This window comes from Sciurus vulgaris (assembly GCF_902686455.1).
Source record: "Sciurus vulgaris genome assembly, contig: HiC_scaffold_308_arrow_ctg1, whole genome shotgun sequence".
In the NCBI taxonomy this organism is placed as follows: Eukaryota; Metazoa; Chordata; class Mammalia; order Rodentia; family Sciuridae; genus Sciurus; species Sciurus vulgaris.
The window spans coordinates 111,096-127,953 of NW_027632742.1; the positions used below are offsets into that span (position 1 = coordinate 111,096).

Below are 16,858 nucleotides of genomic sequence, written 5' to 3' on the forward strand. Positions count from 1 at the left end.
GGGTGAGATGTAATCTTAGGGTGGTTTTGATTTTCATTTCTCTTATTACTAGAGATGTTGAACATTTTTCCATATGTTTGTTGATTGCTTGTACATCTTCTTCTATGAAGTGCCTATTCATTTCCTTGGCCCATTTGTTGACTGGATTATTTGAATTCTTGGAGTAGAGTTTTTTGAGTTCTTCATAGATTCTGGAGATTAGTGCTCTATCTGAAGTATGATTGGCAAAGATATTCTCCCACTCTTCTTTGCATTGCTGATAGTTTCCTTTGCTGAGAGAAAGCTTTTTAGTTTGAATCTATCCCAGTTATTGATTCTTGCTTTTATTTCTTGTGCTATGAGAGCCCTGTTAAGGAAGTCTGGTCCTAAGCTGACATGTTGAAGATCTGGACCTACTTTTTCTTCTATAATCTACAGGTCTCTGGTCTGATTCTGAGGTCCTTAATCCATTTTGAGTTTAGTTTCGTGCATGGTGAGAGATATGGGTTTCATTTCATTCTGTTGCATATGGATTTCCAATTCTCCCAGCACCATTTGTTCAAGAGGCTATCTTTTCTCCATTGCATATTTCTGGCACCTTTGTCTTGTATGAGAAAATTGTATATATTTCGGTTTCTGTCCATGTCCTCTATTCTGTACCATTGATCTACCTTTCTATTTTGGTACCAATACCATGCCGTTTTTGTTACTATTGCTTTGTAGTAGAAATGAAGATCTGGTATTGCAGTACATCTTGTTTCACTCTTCCTGCTAAGGATTGCTTTAGCTATCCTGGGTTTCTTATTCTTCCAGATGAATTTCATAATTGCTTGCTCTATTTCTGTAAGGTACATCATTGGGATTTTAATTGGAATTCCATTGAATTTGTATAGCACTTTAGGTAGTATGGCCATTTTGACAATATTAATTCTACCTATCCAAGAGCATGGAAGATCTTTCCATCTTCTAATGTTTTCTTTAATTTATTTCTTTAGTGTTGTATAGTTCTCATTGTAGAGGTCTTTCAACTCTTTTGTGAAATTGATTCCCAAGTATTTTATTTGTTTCAAGGCTATTGTGATTGGGGTAGTTTCCTAATTTCTCTTTCTGAAGATTCATAACTTATGTAGAAAAATGCATTGGATTCATGAGCATTAATCTTGTAACCTGCTACTTTACTAAATTCACTTATGAGTTCTAAGAGTTTTCTGGTGGAATTTCCAGGTTCCTCTAAATATATAATCATGTCATCAGCGAACAGGGATAGTTTGAGTTCTTCTATTCCAATTCGTATCCCTTTAATTCCTTTGGTTTGTCTAATTGCTCTGGCTAGAGTCTCAAGAACGATGTTGAATACAAGTGGTGAAAGAGGGCATCCCTGCCTTGTTCCAAATTTGAGGGGGAATGCTTTCAGTTTTTCACCATTTCGAATGATATTAGCCATGGGCTTAGCATAAATGGCCTTTACAATGTTAAGGAATGTTCCCACTATCCCTATTTTTTCTAGTGTTTTGAGCAAGAAGGGGTGCGGTATTTTATCAAATGCTTTTTCTGCATCTATTGAAATAATCATGTGATTATTGACTTTAAGTCTATTGATATGTTGAATGACATTTATTGATTTCCTGATGTTGAACCAACCTTGCATCCCTGGGATGAAACCCACTTGATCATGGTGCACTATCTTTTTAATATGTTTTTGTATGCGATTTGCTAAAATTTTGTTGAGAATTTTTACATCATTATTCATTAAGGATATTGGTCTGAAATTTTCTTTCCTTGAGGAGTCTCTGTCTGGTTTAGGTATCAGTGTGATATTGGGTTCATAGAATGAGTTTGGGAGGGTTCCCTCCTCTTTTATTTTATGGAATACTTTGAGAAGTATTGGAAGAAGCTCTTCTTTAAAGGTTTTGTAGATCTCAGCTGAGAACCCATCTGGTCCCAGATTTTTCTTTGTTGGTAGGCTTTCGATGACTTCTTCTATTTCAGTACTTGAAATTGGTCTTTTTAAATTGTGTATGTCCTCCTCGTTCAGTTTAGGCAATTCATATGTCTCTAGAAACCTGTTGATGTCTTTGAAATTTTCTATTTTGTTGGAGTATAGATTTTCAAAATAGCTTCTAATTATGTTTTGTGTTTCACTCGTGTCTGTTGTGATATTTCCTTGTTCATTCCGAATTTTAGTGATTTTGGTTTTCTCTCGTCTTCTCTTTGTTAGTGTGGCTAAAGGTTTATCAATTTTGTTTATTTTTTCGAGGAACCAAGTATTTATTTTGTCAATTTTTTGTATTGTTTCCTTTGTTCCAATTTCATTGATTTCAGCTCTGAGTTTAACTATGTCCTGTCTTCCACTACTTTTGGTGCTGGTCTGTTCTTCTTTTTCTAGGGCTTTGAGAGGTAGTGTTGGGTCGTTTATTTGTTGAGTTTTACTTCTTTTATTAAATGTGCTCCATGAAATAAATTTCCCTCTAAGTACTGCTTTCATAGTGTCCCAGAGATTTTGATATGATGTCTCTTTGTTCTCATTTACCTCTAAGAATTTATTAATTTCCTTCCTAATATCTTCTGTTATCCACTCATCATATAATATCATATTGTTTAATCCCCAGATGTTGGAATAGTTTCTGTGTTTTACTCTTTCATTTATTTCTAACTTCAATCCATTATGATCTGATAGAATACAAGGTAGTGTCTCTATCTTCTTGTATTTGCTAACATTAGCTTTGTGGCATAATATATGGTCTATTTTAGAGAAGGATCCATGTGCTGCTGACAAGAAAGTGTATTCACTCTTGGTTGGATGGTATATTCCATAAATGTCGATTAATTCTAAATTATTGGTTGTGTTATTGAGATCTATGGTTTCTTTGTTCAATTTTTGTCTGGAAGATCTGTCCAGTGGTGAGAGAGGCGTGTTAAAATCACTTAGTATTATTCTGTTATGGTCTATTTGGTTTCTGAAATTGAGAAGGATTTGTTTGACATACCTGGATGAGCCACTGTTTGGGGCATAGATGTTTATGATTGTTAAATCTTGCTGATTTATGCTTCTCTTAAGCAGTATGAAATGACCTTCTTTATCCCTTCTGACTAACTTTGGCTTGAAGTCCATATTATCTGAAATGAGAATGGATACTCCAGCTTTTTTGTTGTGTCCATGTGCATGGTATGTTTTTCCCCATCCTTTCACCTTTAGTCTATGGGTATCTTTTTCTATGAGGTGAGTCTCTTGCAGGCAACATATTGTTGAATCTTTCTTTTTAATCCAATCTGCCAGTCTATGTCTTTTGATTGATGAATTCAGGCCATTAACATTCAGGGTTGTTATTGAGATATGATTTGGTTTCTCGGTCATTTGGTTCATTTTTTAAATTTTATTTATTTATTTGTTTGACACAACTTGGTTCCTCCTTTATTTGACAATTCCTTTAGGATAATTCCTCCCTTTGCTGATTTGCTTCTTTGTTTTTCATCTCTTCCTCATGGAATATTTTGCTGAGAATGTTCTGTAATGCTGGCTTTCTTTTTGTAATTTCTTTTAGCTCTTGTTAATCATGGAAGGATTTTATATCATCGTCAAATTTGAAGGTAGTTTTTGCTGGGTATTAGATTGTCTGTTGGCATCCATTTTCTTTCAGGGCTTGAAAAATGTTGTTCCAGGCCCTTCTAGCTTTTAGGGTCTGGATTGAAAAATTTGCTGATATCCGTATTGGTTTCCCCCGTATGTAATTTGGTTCTTTTCTCTCACAGCCTTTAAAATTCTGTCTTTATTTTGTATGTTAGGCATTTTCATTATAATGTGCCTTGATGTGGGTCTGTTGTAATTTTGTGTATTTGGAGTCCTATAAGCCTCTTGAACTTGATTTTCCATTTCATTCTTCAGAGTTGGAAAATTGTCTGATATTACTTCATTGAATAGATTGTTCATTCCTTTGGTTTGTTTCTCTAAGCCTTCCTCAATCCCAATAATTCTTAAATTTGGCCTTTTCATGATATCCCATAGTTCTTGTAGATTCTGTTCATGATTTCTTACCATATTCTCTGTTTGTTCAACTTTGTTTTCAAGGTTAAATATTTTGTCTTCAATGTCTGTGATTCTGTCTTCCAGGTGTTCTATCCTACTGGATATGCTTTCTATGGAGTTCTTAATTTGGTTTATTGTTTCCTTCATGTCAAGGATTTCTGTTTGTTTTTTTTTTTCAATATCTCTAACTGTTTATTGAAATGATCTTTTGCTTCCTGTATTTGCTCTTTTAACTGTTGATTTGTGCGATCATTCAATGCCTGCATTTGCTCTTTCATCACATCATTCAGTGCGTGCATTTGCTCTTTCATCTCATCGTTTGCCTCCCTGATCATTTTTATTATGTACATTCTGAACTCCTTTTGTGTCATTTTTTCTGCCATGCTGTCATTGGGTTTTATTGATGTAACATCTAGATTTGTTTGCAGCATTTTCTTTCCTTGTTTTCTTATATTATTCATTTATCAGTGGACCGCTGAGATATTGCAGATTTCCTCTATTGACTTACAATGTCCCTGAAGATTTTTATATGTATATCCCCTCTTAGCGTTTAGTAGGCTGAAGTCTTAGAGGAAGTTGATAATGTGGTACTCCACAAGGAAGCTACCTCTCTAGGAGTGGTGGCCTTCAGGTGGGGTATATTCCCTGCTAGTGGGCCGAGGTGCCTCCACTTGTTTACCAATGGTCATCCAAAGGGGAACTAGGCTGTGGGCTGAGGCAAGGCCTGTTTGAGCCTGTGTCTCTGGTTTTACCATCCTTGTGGGGAAACCTCACCCGGCAGGGAAGCCTCACCTGGTGGGGAGTTCTCGCTGGTCAGTTCCTTCCTAGAGGTTCCCCTCAATTAACAGCTACTACCTGGGCTGGGCTGCCTTCCTCTGCAAATTTCCCAGGGGACCGGCCCTACCTCCTGGGCCTGGGAGCCTCACCCTTCGCAGATGAATCTCCTTATGCTGCCCCTCCTCAGAGAATCTGCCCGCAGTCCTGGAACCTTCGCTCCACCCCTAAGCGTGTCTCTGTGGGGCTCTTTCATCAAGAAGCCTCCTAGAACCTGGGACCCTGCTCTGCACCTAATCGCCTGGCTATGCGGCCCCTCCTCTGAGCAGCCACCTGGGGCCCCGTACAATCGCTCTGAGTCCAAGAGACCCGCCACACACCTCTTCCTTCAGACAGCCACCCAGTATTCCAGTGTGGTCACTAGGAGTCCAAGCAACTCACTGCATGCCTCCTCCTCCCACCAACCACCCGTAGCCCAGGGCAATCAATCACTCCGTGTCAAAATGACCCTCCCCATTCCTCCTCCTCCTCCAGGTAACCCCCCAGGTGTTCAGGAGTGGTCACTCTGAGTGGCTCTGAATCCACGTGACCTGCTGCATGCCTACTCTGGGCAATCGCCCGGAGCTCTGGTTCGGCCACTCAAGACAAAGCAACTCACCGTGCTTCTCCTCCAGGCAGCCCCCCTGTGGTCAGGAGCGGTCGCTTTAAGTCCAAACAACTCACCAATCGCCTCCTCCTCTGAGCAACCACCTGGAACTCTAATGCAGTCACTGCGAGTCCAAACGACCCGCCGCCCTCCTCTTCTTCCTCCTCCTACTCCTCCGGGCAGGCCCGGGTGTTCAGAAGTCGTCTGAGTCCAAACAGCTCGCCGCACCACTCCTCCTCTCGCACCTGTCTGTAGCTCTGGTATAGCCACTCCGAATCCAAGCAGCTGTGCTCCTCCTCCTCTTTGTTCTCAGGGCAGGCCCCGGTGTTCAGAAGCAGTCGCTCTAAGTCCAAACAGCTCGCCGTGAAGCCTCTCCTCTGGCAACTGCCTGTAGCTCTGGTATAGTCACTCCGAATCCAAGCGGCCACACTCCTCCTCCTCCTCCTCAGGGTAGGCCCCGGTGTTCTGAGTCCACACAGCTCTCCTCGCCTCTCCTCCCCTGGGCAGCCACTGGAGCTCCAGTGGTTGCTCTGAGTCCCAGCGCTGTGCTGAGCGGCCTTCTCTATGACACTCCCAGTTGTCCGAGTTCACTGCTCCAGTGGGGGGAGGCGTGTCTCGCCGGCAGCTCTACTTCACAAAGTTCCCTGCGTTCTGGGACGACCGCCCCATCCGGGACGCCTCTCCGATGGGAGAGACTCACCTGGCTGCTTTGAGTTGGTCCCAAGTCTCTCAATATCTCTTCTTTTGAATCATGAGTCCTGGAGCAACATGAAATGCAGCCACCCTATGGGCTGCCATCTTGAAACCCTCCATCAGCTTTTAACACCTACTTCCTGGATACTTTACTTTTAGCAACTCCTACTCAGTTTTAAAATCAGCTGTGATTCAAAGAGGGGTAATGCATTCTAGTGCTCTGAAAAAAGCAATTCCTATAAGGCTAATGTTAGAGGTTTTGTTGTGGATTGTGGTGAAAAAAGAGATGTGAAACACATCTTGAATTTCTGGGGTTACCAAAAAGAACTTTAAGTACTGAAGATTCAAGAGGTAACTTGGTTCACTTGTAGATTAAAAAAAAAAAAAAAAAAAAAAAAAAAAAAAAACAGTATCTGAATACCAAGAATAAGCCAAGGCAGCAGATGATTAATGGCAGGAATGCCTTTGGTGGTTTTTTGGAGGGAGTGTAGTAGGGATTGAACTCAGGAGAACATTACATCAGACCTATGCCTCCAACTATTTGCATTTTAATTCTGAGACAGGGTCTAATTAAATTGCTCAGGCTGGCCTCAAATTTGTGATCCTACTACCTTAGTATTCCATGTAGCTGGTTTGTGGGCATGCACCACCATGCCTGGCCTGAATAAATTGTAAGCTGTGAAGTCTTCAGATACCACATATTTATGTGTTTTGAAAACTCTATAGTCACTACTTTATTATACTCCTGGTGGGTTGCATTGGGGTTACAGTGGTAAACACCAGTACCTTTCAATATATTCCTATTAAATTTTACATTTGGAAAACATTAAATGTGATTTTAACAAAAAATAAAATACTTTGCAACTATTTAAACCTAATAAAAAAGACTTTACAAACCTCTGTCAAATTATAATTATAGACTATTTTCTTTCCAAATTATTGCTAAAATAAAAGCAGAAAAACAGAATTTTAAAAACTGAGATCGACCAATAGCCTTCACAACACCTTGCAAAGGAAAATGTAAACCAACACGATGAAATCAATCCTCATAGAATGTATATGGAAATACTTTTAAAGCCTTGTTCTACAATACTTAGCAATGTGCTAGCAATATGTTCAGACCTCTTTTTCATTAACAGAAACTGGCTTTCCTTTATATTAACCAAATTCACTATTTAAAAAAAAAATGCAGGTTAGAAGATACTGATTTACTGTCTACAGAATTATAAAGGTCTCAAACACACCAGATGGGACACTTTATTTTCAAAATAGGTTTCTATAAATTGTTGGTGAACTTTGGAAAAGTAAAATCTTTGAAAATTAAAATATATCACTCAGAACAAAGAAGTCTATAAGAACACAGGTATGTCAAGTGCTGTTATTTATCTGATAACTTGTAGACTTCTTCTGGATCTGATAATTATAGAAAACTTCTTTAGCATCATTTGAATTCTTAGATGTACTACAAAAACACAATTAACTTATGATTTTGCTAACAATACAGATAGTTACTTCAAGCAATCACAATAACTATATGTTTCTTGTCTTACATAATGCATAACCCTGAAAATTCACTGTTATTTTATAATTTAATACCATTTTATATATATTAGGGGAGTTCACCATTTAAAGGTGGCCTTTGGCAGAATGTATCCATCATTTGGATTTTATATCAGAAAGTAAAATAAAATCACAGATTTATTCTACACATATAGGACAATCAGTTGTAATGTGAAATAAAATATCAAAAATATTTTAGAAGACTTTTAAAATGAAGCAATTTTACAAAAATTATGACCCTAGGAAATAGTAGAGTACACAGAAGTAAATAAGCCAAATAGAAAACTGCAAATTACACTGTGCAATCTAGCTTATTTTCTTTACACTTTAACAATACACAATAAACATACCTTTACATTGTGCATACTCATGATGTTCCCACAGTAATCCATGTACTGTTTTAGGTCTTCATCCTGAAAAATCATAACATTTTACTACATGATAACTTAGTTTTCAGAATGTATGACTAATTCACTTAATAGTGTTTAATTTTTTAAAGAAAATAGATTTTCAGGAAGAGATACAGAATACACCAAATAATCTATATAAATACCAATAAATAAACAAAAATGACCCTCAGACTGTTTAAAAAGTCTAAATTTCTATTTCTAAAGCAAACTAAAATACTGAATTTTTATTAAAAGTTTACCAGATACTCAAGGAACAGAGTCAAAGATTTTTCTGTCAACAACATCTTGTAAGGTTATTATGTATGTGTGTCTTAAATTGTTTTAAGACTCAAACTGTAAAACAGAAATGAAAGCCAATTGTTTAGTCTGTGGAAGGTAAGATTTTACAAAAATATGAAGTAAGTTTAACATATAAACCAACTGCGTATAAAATTATCTTAAGTTAAAAACAGTAATTTTCCAAGGGAATTTGTAGTAGAAAAACTAATTGTATCAACTTTTTCTTTTTTATGAGTTTGAGTTTGATATTATAGTACCTGAAGTCAACTTTTATATTACAACTATCCATCTTCTGCTGTTTTTCTTGAATGTCAACTTTTTGAGCCTCTAATATTAATTGTAATATTAATTATAGTACAAATATGCTTTTTTCCACCATGTTGCTAATCAGTTGCCTCAAACATTATTCATTTATTTATTTATTTTGGTACAAAGGATTGAACCTGAGCCACATCTCCAGCCCCTCTGTTTTTTCTTTTTTATTTTGAGGCAGGGTCTAGCTAAGTTGCTCAGACTGGCTTCAAGCCTGCCACTTGCCTCAGCATCCTGAGCCACTGGGATTAAAGGCATTTACCACCATGCCTGATTCAAACCAATTTTGAATAATTCACTTTGTCAATAAAATGGTATAATGACATGTTTATACACAGTTCATTTATTTCTTATATTTAATATATGCAGCTAATTTACAGTTACCATGTGTCCCATGTTCCAATATATATAATTTCTCTATCAGATATTTATCCATGTCAGTACTTTTAATGTTTTCATAGTATTTCACTATACATTAAGAAAATTAATTTCTTTCCACTGAATATGTTACTTTTAGAAATAATTTTTGAAGAGCTAATTATATCTTCTGGTCACCTAATATTTCTATCTGATTTTATTTATTAAAATTACTCATATACAGCTTTGGTTTTAAAATAGTCTAAATAAATATACCTTCTCTTTTTGCTGTACTGGGTGTGCATTCTTCATTTTCCAAACAGAGCTCTTTTAATGCCACCAAATTCTCTGTCAGTTTACTTCTTCCTTTTTAAACTGCTGCATATGTGCCCTATAAAACATATTTTAGAAGAAAAAGTCAAGAGTACCATAAGAGGGTAACAATGAAGAACAATAAAGAGACCTACCTGAATTTCTAATTTGTAAACATGCTGAATTCCATCTTGCAAAGAAACTCCACAATGTCCAGTATTAGACTTTCTTATAGCAAGGATGACTTTCAGTTACATATGCACAACTTTCAGGTTTTTATCAGATTAAAAGTGTCTCAAAAGTATAAAACAAGAATTTAATTAATGTTTGGTGCTTTATTTCAAATTAAGATTTGGATCAATAGTATTAAAGTCAAAGGTGCATTCCCTGTAATGGTGTATGAAGACTGACACTGAGCATATTAAATGAAAGAATCACTATACTGTTAAATCAAAAAAGTTTTACCCAGGTTCCCAAACTTTTCAAAATCTTTGCACATTAGTTGTTTAAAAAAGAAAAGGGATTCCCTGTCAACTAAGTCTATTATTTTCATTCCTGCTGTTTATTTTCTATTCCTTTACCTTTTATTATTACTTACTGTTTATTTATTACTTTTTACTTATTATTTTCTTGCACTTTATTTCTGTGCAGGATAGAATGTCTCTAAGTTAGTAGCATTACAGATAGTTACAAGTTAAAGAAAAAGCATATTTTAAGAATTTCTTACCCTTCAATGAAATATTTTTATTTCTAAACTTATTTTTAAGAAATTTTAACTCATGCAATTTCCCATGACAGCACAGACAGGATACTGCTAGGAGGCTAAACAAACAGATGCCTATTGTGTTACCAAGAAAGCAAAATATTTTCTGTTTCAATAAAAGATTTTAAGCCTATTAAAAATTACACATTACCTCTCAAATTGAGAGGATGCTTTCAAGAATTCAAAGCTTCATTCCTCCTAATTTTTTTTACCTTTTCAGAGCAAGATATAATTCTTTAGACCTCAATGTTCACAATTTTCCAGGTTGGCAAAACCTTACACTTAGATGATGAACGAGAAAGTCTTACATTTTTGAAATAGGAATTTATTTACCTTTCCATGTTTTTCTAATTTGATGTAGGTTTCCATTTTCCCAAGCCAAATTTCTGACTGCAAGCAAAACTATGATAAGTTGAGTATTTATTCTTAAAATTTATCTCTCCCTCAACATCTAAAACTCTCCAATTCCACAGTGTTTAAGAATAGAAACAGTTGGTTACAGTCAAATTGTTGAACATGTCCCATGTTTCAAAATATACTTGATGTTGGAATATTGAAAGGGTAGAAAGCATCACTATTCATAATTGAAACAGTCAACCTACCTTACACATGGATTGATAATGGTCTGCTGTGAATGCTTTGTTTTATTTTAAGAACCCAAATTTTAAAATACCACAGATTTTTAGATACTAAAGAATCTTATAAAATTACTATTTTATTTTTCTTTTAACAAAATCACAAAAGAGCAGGGCTGGGAATATGGCTCAGTTGGTAGAGTGCTTGCCTTGCAAACACAAGAACCCAAATTTTAAACTACCATTTTATTTTAAAATACTAAAGAATCTTATAAAATTACTATTTGATTTTTCTTTTAATGAAATTACAAAATATCAGGACTGGGAATATAGCTCAGTTGGTAGAGTGCTTGCCTTGCAAACACAAGGCCCTGGGTTCAATCCCCACTACCACCAAAAAAAAAAAAAAAAATACAAAATAATTTTCTGACCAATCTTTAAATTTCTATGGAACCTTGAAACCAAAAAGATGCTAAAAAGATGAGTTTCAGGTTCTCCAATCATAATACAATTAAAAAGAAAACCAATTTACATTCTACTGTAGATCAGGAAACATGCAAACACAGATCCAGTAATGTAAGTCTCATTTTTCTCTCCTTAAAAGATTAAAAGTGAGTTCCTAAACTCTTTCTTTTAAACCTTACACTCACTACTTATTTTTTATGGAGTCAATAAATGAGGTAGATGGAATATATCAAAATATGTCACAAAAACACAATATATCCAATACATATTTAAAAAGAAAATTTAAAAAAATGTAAGCAAACTTAACATCAAGGATTGGAAAAACAATATAGACAGGTGGAAAATAGGAACTGAAAGAACAAAATTAAAAAAAAAAAAAAACAGTAAACAGAAGCCAAGAAAAAGAATTTCCTTAAAATTGTTTTCTAAAATCCCTTTGCAATGGAAGATACAATAATAATCTAAAAAAGGATTCACTTCTTTCATAGAAGATGCTAATGTCTTTAAATAAAATGCTAGTGAAAGAAAATAATGCATACCTTCAGTTTTCATAGGTATATAAATCATATTAAATTATTAAAATATTGCATTGTACTGCAGCCCTAGAGAATCAAATTTGCAATTTTTCTGGAGTTGTAAATAAAATAAAACTGATACTTCATGATTAGACTTGGCATCACTTACTACTTTAGACAAAACAATAATCTTTCCAAAGTTGAATGGCCAAAAGAAGAGGAGGTCCCACAAAGCAATTGTTTTTATACTTTTGTTACAATGACATACACTAAGTTAAAATGATGTAGAAACCTGCAGGTCCAACTAAGAAGTTCTTAATTCAAATCTCAAAAACTAAAACTCTAGTCATAGGTACTATACAACTACATGACTGAAAAACTGCTTCTGTTTGGTTTTATTGTTACCTTTTTGCTTTATGTATATGATGCTTTTCATGAAAAACATTATATTAGAAAAATGAAGTTTTAAAACCATCATATACTACCTACCCAGGTACTGTCTTGTATGTAATTTATTATTTACTAAATTCTTTCTTTCTACTACCAATAGTTGTGTAGAATAATGAAGCAAAACTATAAGATACAAAAATTTCCAGAAACAAATGAAGATTTTTACTTCAGTATGGAAAATGTGGCCAACAGCCCACTCTCTGGTACATGATAGCCTGATTCCAATAATTTTTCACTTTATATTAAACTTTACAATGTTAAGAAACTATGATAAAATGACATTTTCTTATACATGTGTGGTCTTCGTATGTTTAAATTTACAAACATGGAACTACTGCACTTTCAAATGAAATTTTAACTTTTGGGTCATCTTTTACTGAGGGAAAATAACACTATGTTGAAAACAAGCATAAGCCAATATGAACAAAACAATGAGTATCCATGAAAAAAATGTATATATAGTCATTGTCTATAACAAAGAGAAGTTCAGGAGAAGACATGACTGACCTAGAAACCTTTTCTTCTCAGTAGTAGGAAAATTTTCTTACTCATGTGTGTATCTTAAGCAAATACTAGAATGCCCTTAATATGAAGTACACTTTGGTCTAGTGGTGATCATGACAAAAACAATGCAGTTTGCTTTAAAGATTATGCCAGTGAAAAAAATAGGTTATATAAGTGATTGACTATAAGTTAATTGTTTGAAAGATGAAAAGTGACTATACAGTGTAAGGAATAATTTGAAAAGGATACATGAAAGACTTAAGAACCACTCTTCAGAGAATAAAAATTAATGACATTAGAATATACTGAAACTTTTTTTTTTAAAGTAACTAGTTGGAAATAATTAACTGTGTATTTCAGCAAGTAGAGGGGATTTTTAATGTTCCTAACACAGAGAAATAGTGAATATTTAAGGTGATAGATATGCCAGTTAAACTCATCTAATTAGCACACATTAATACATGTACTGAAATGTCAAAATACCAAATAAATCTATAAAGTTATGTGCTCATTAAAAAGACATTCATATATAAACAAAAACAATTATTATACTGCAATTATGAAGTTAAATTTGAATAATCAGTCTCTAATATAAACAGCACTACTGAATTCCACCAATGCAAGCAGGTGGAGAATTCAAGCAAAAGTAAGTTACATTAATGAACTATCAGATCTTAATTCAAAGAGTAAAGCATACTGCAATATCCCCACATTTTAAACCCTGAATAGTAATTGCTATAATTAACAAATTTTAAATGGAATATTTAGAAAAATGTGATTGCATTTTTATCTGCTGAACACAAGATTAATAATAGATATAATCACTAGCTTATTTACATGCTCTCCAGTGGAAATTATTCAGAGAACAGAAGACAATACTCATTTACTCAACATTTAGCAAGCACGATAGTTGCTGAGCATACAGTGAAGTAGACACACATGATCCCCACTTTCATGAGTTCACAATCTAGAATTAGTTGTACCTTATTTTGAATTAAACCTTTGAAAGTTGCATGAAAACAAAAATAATAGCTTACAAAGGTACGGTGAACTTTGTATTTTAATATAATATAAAATCTCCCTTAATTCTGCTTTCCAGACCAAAAACAATCATTTTTCTGATAGTTCATTGTTCTAAGAAAGTACTTCACTTTTTGACAATCCATGAAAATTCCTATTCTTATAGCTCTTACAGCAAAAGCACATGAACACTAAAAATATACATACACAAGATAAGTTACAACTTGTAATAGTTCCTCCTATAATTCAGTGTACTTTGTAAGCAGTAGCAAGTGTAACAAGAGACTTCTAGCTAGCTTTGTTTCTAGCAACATAATTCATGCATCACAGTCATGAAACTGTATTAATAAGGTGGAGATGCATTTCCAGTTTATCTTTAGAACAAGTGAAGAATATGCTGAGGTTCTACAGGTGCCATGTTAAAGGTGAGTATGTATTGAAAAACACTGTGGACAGCAGAAGGTTACTTCAAACACCCATTTCCCTCCCTGTGAGAATTACTGAATTGTTCTGTTTGACAACAATGTGTTCTGCTTGTTGACCTGTGGGGACAGAAGAGACTAAAACCTCAATTTTACACACCATTATTTTTTCTTACAAAAATGATCAGTATAGGGATGAGAAATCCACACAGTGGGAAGAAATAAGCACTTCTAATGTGCTAATATTTAATTTTAATATAATGACACAAATGTTCATATATAGAGTTTCATTCTATTGATGTTACACTTTAAAGTCTCATAAAACTTGTACTGGGTATGCCATTATTGGAAATGCAACAAAACTCAGATGAATTCTCACTATTGGCATATAATGTTTCCCATTAGTTTAATATTCAACTGTGTTAAGAGAATCCTTCATTTATTATGAGCCATATATAAGTATTACATAATACTTCCCAATCCAGTAACCAGTATCTTTAATATGAGACATGATTACTAAATATAACCTTGTATCCTGGATGGGATTCTGGGACAAAAATGGTTGGTAGTAAAAAGCTAGTGAAAGCTGAATAAAATGTGGAGTTTACTAAATAGTAATGTACCAATATTTGTTCCTTAGATGTACAAAATGTATTAAAGTAACCTTCTACTAATAATAGGAATAACTGGGTATGTGGTGAAATCACTGTATTACCTTTGTAATTTCTCTGCTAATCTAAAATTAAAACAGTTTAATTAAATAGAAAGTCAATGGGAAGGATGAAGTTAAGAAAAGGAGACTGAATACAAGAGTTTATAGGTATAACAGATATTTCAATAACCCTGAGCAGATGAGATGGGAAAAAAAATGGCAACACAATTGAAAAGAAGAGGGTAAGTGCAGACAAATTTTCATGATTGTTATTCAGAAAATGGGGGAGTTTCAGGATTACAGCATTTGGTTTTTCTATTATGTAGAAGAAATCAGCTCCTTGCTTAGAGTAAGACAGTGCTATATACAAAACTGAGGGTCCACTTGAGGTAGATGACCATGGATTTACAGTATATCCCATCAGCATTCCCTGTCACTCTCTCAAGCAAAAATGAATTCTAGGATTAATTTTCTTAATTCCCATCTAAGACAAAGGGTAGGTTGTGTATGGAAACTTGAACTCTCAATACATGTGAAGAATATTTGTTTTTACCCAACTGCTTTCCATCCATTCTTAACTTCACCCTTGATCTTTATACATGAAGTCTAAGGTTCAGATTTCTATATTGAAGAATAGACCTCACTGAGGAAAAAAATCTAATTTTAGATACATAATGAATACAGAATCTATGTGAACTTGAATTCTAATTGTTGTGAAAGATAATTTTCTTTTCCCATCCCTTTTCCCTTAACCCACTCTTTTGCCTACTTTCCACCTTCAAATATAAACACAATGTAAAGATTGTTCGGAAGCCGTCCACGCACGTTGGGGTGACTAGGCGGCGGTGGTGCTGAGACCATGTCCTTGGAGGTGACCAGGGCAAATGCAGGAATGGTGCTAGGCTTTGATGACAGTAGGAAAAGAACCATTTCCTACCATTTATGTAGATTCACAAAAAGAAAATGAGAGGTGGAACATTATTTCTAAATCACAGATGAAGAACATTAAAAAAATGTGGCATGGGGAGCAAATGAAGAGTGAATCCCAGGAGAAGAAAGAGGCAGAAGATAATTTACAAAGAGAAAAGAACCTGGAAGAAGCAAAAAAGATTACCATTAAAAATGATCCAAGTCTTCCAGAGCCACAATGTGTGAAGATTCATGCATTAGAAGGGTATAGAGGCCAGAGAGTAAAGGTGTTTGGCTGGGTCCATAGGCTGCGTAGGCAAGGAAAGAATTTAATGTTTGTGGTGTTGTGAGATGGTACAGGTTACCTTCAGTGTGCCTTGTCGGATGAGTTGTGTCAGTGTTACAATGGAGTAGTCTTGTCTACTGAGAGTAGTGTTGCTGTATATGGAATGCTAAATCTTACCCCAAAGAGCAAGCAGGCTCCAGGAGGCCACGAGTTAAGTTGTAACTTCTGGGACCTTGTGGGGCTGGCCCCTGCTGGAGGAGCTGATAACTTAATCAATGATGAATCTGATGTTGATGTCCAGCTGAACAACAGACACATGATGATCCAAGGAGAAAATATGTCCAAAATTCTAAAATCACGTTCTGTGGTCACCAGGTGCTTCAGAGATCACTTCTTTGATAGAGGGTACTGTGAAGTTACTCCTCCTACGTTGGTACAGGAGAACTGGTAAACAATCGTTACATTTTTCTGAGTGGAATTGATTGCAATGAAATGAATGCAGAATCAAGGATATTACTTTAGCTACTTATCACTCCATAATAAATCTTTAGGGTAATAACCGAAAACATAATGAGGAGAAGATAGAAATTGGAAGAGAAATGTTTTCTTTTTGCAACCACGTTTCAATTCTGGGACCCCAAATCATATGAGCCATCACAACACGCCTTAACCTGTTTATATCCCACAACAGCATCTGGCTAAATTGCTGAAGCACTTTTAATGAGGGAAACAGGCTTAGAAAAGGAGGCACAACTTCTTCTGCCTCACCAACTCCTGAGATGGTGGGCTAGGTCCAGCACCTGAACTGGCTTATGCATTATGCACAGCTCTCTGCTCTTTGGAATTTTTCAAAGAAAAGGTCAAAAAGAAAAATAAGAAAAAAAAATATGTTCTAGGAAAATGTCAGTTGACTTTGAATGTAATTCCTAAGGATTCATGTGTGAATGATCC

General features: G+C 35.1%; 1 pseudogene across 1 annotated transcript; it reads left to right on the plus strand.

Annotated features, from left to right (window-relative positions):
- The first annotated feature begins 14,054 nt into the window (after window positions 1-14,054).
- Window positions 14,055-16,358, plus strand: LOC306652583 (asparagine--tRNA ligase, cytoplasmic-like; annotated as a pseudogene). The gene is made up of 2 exons: window positions 14,055-14,063; window positions 15,615-16,358. The product of its transcript is annotated as an asparagine--tRNA ligase, cytoplasmic-like (transcript).
- The last annotated feature ends 500 nt before the right edge of the window (window positions 16,359-16,858 follow it).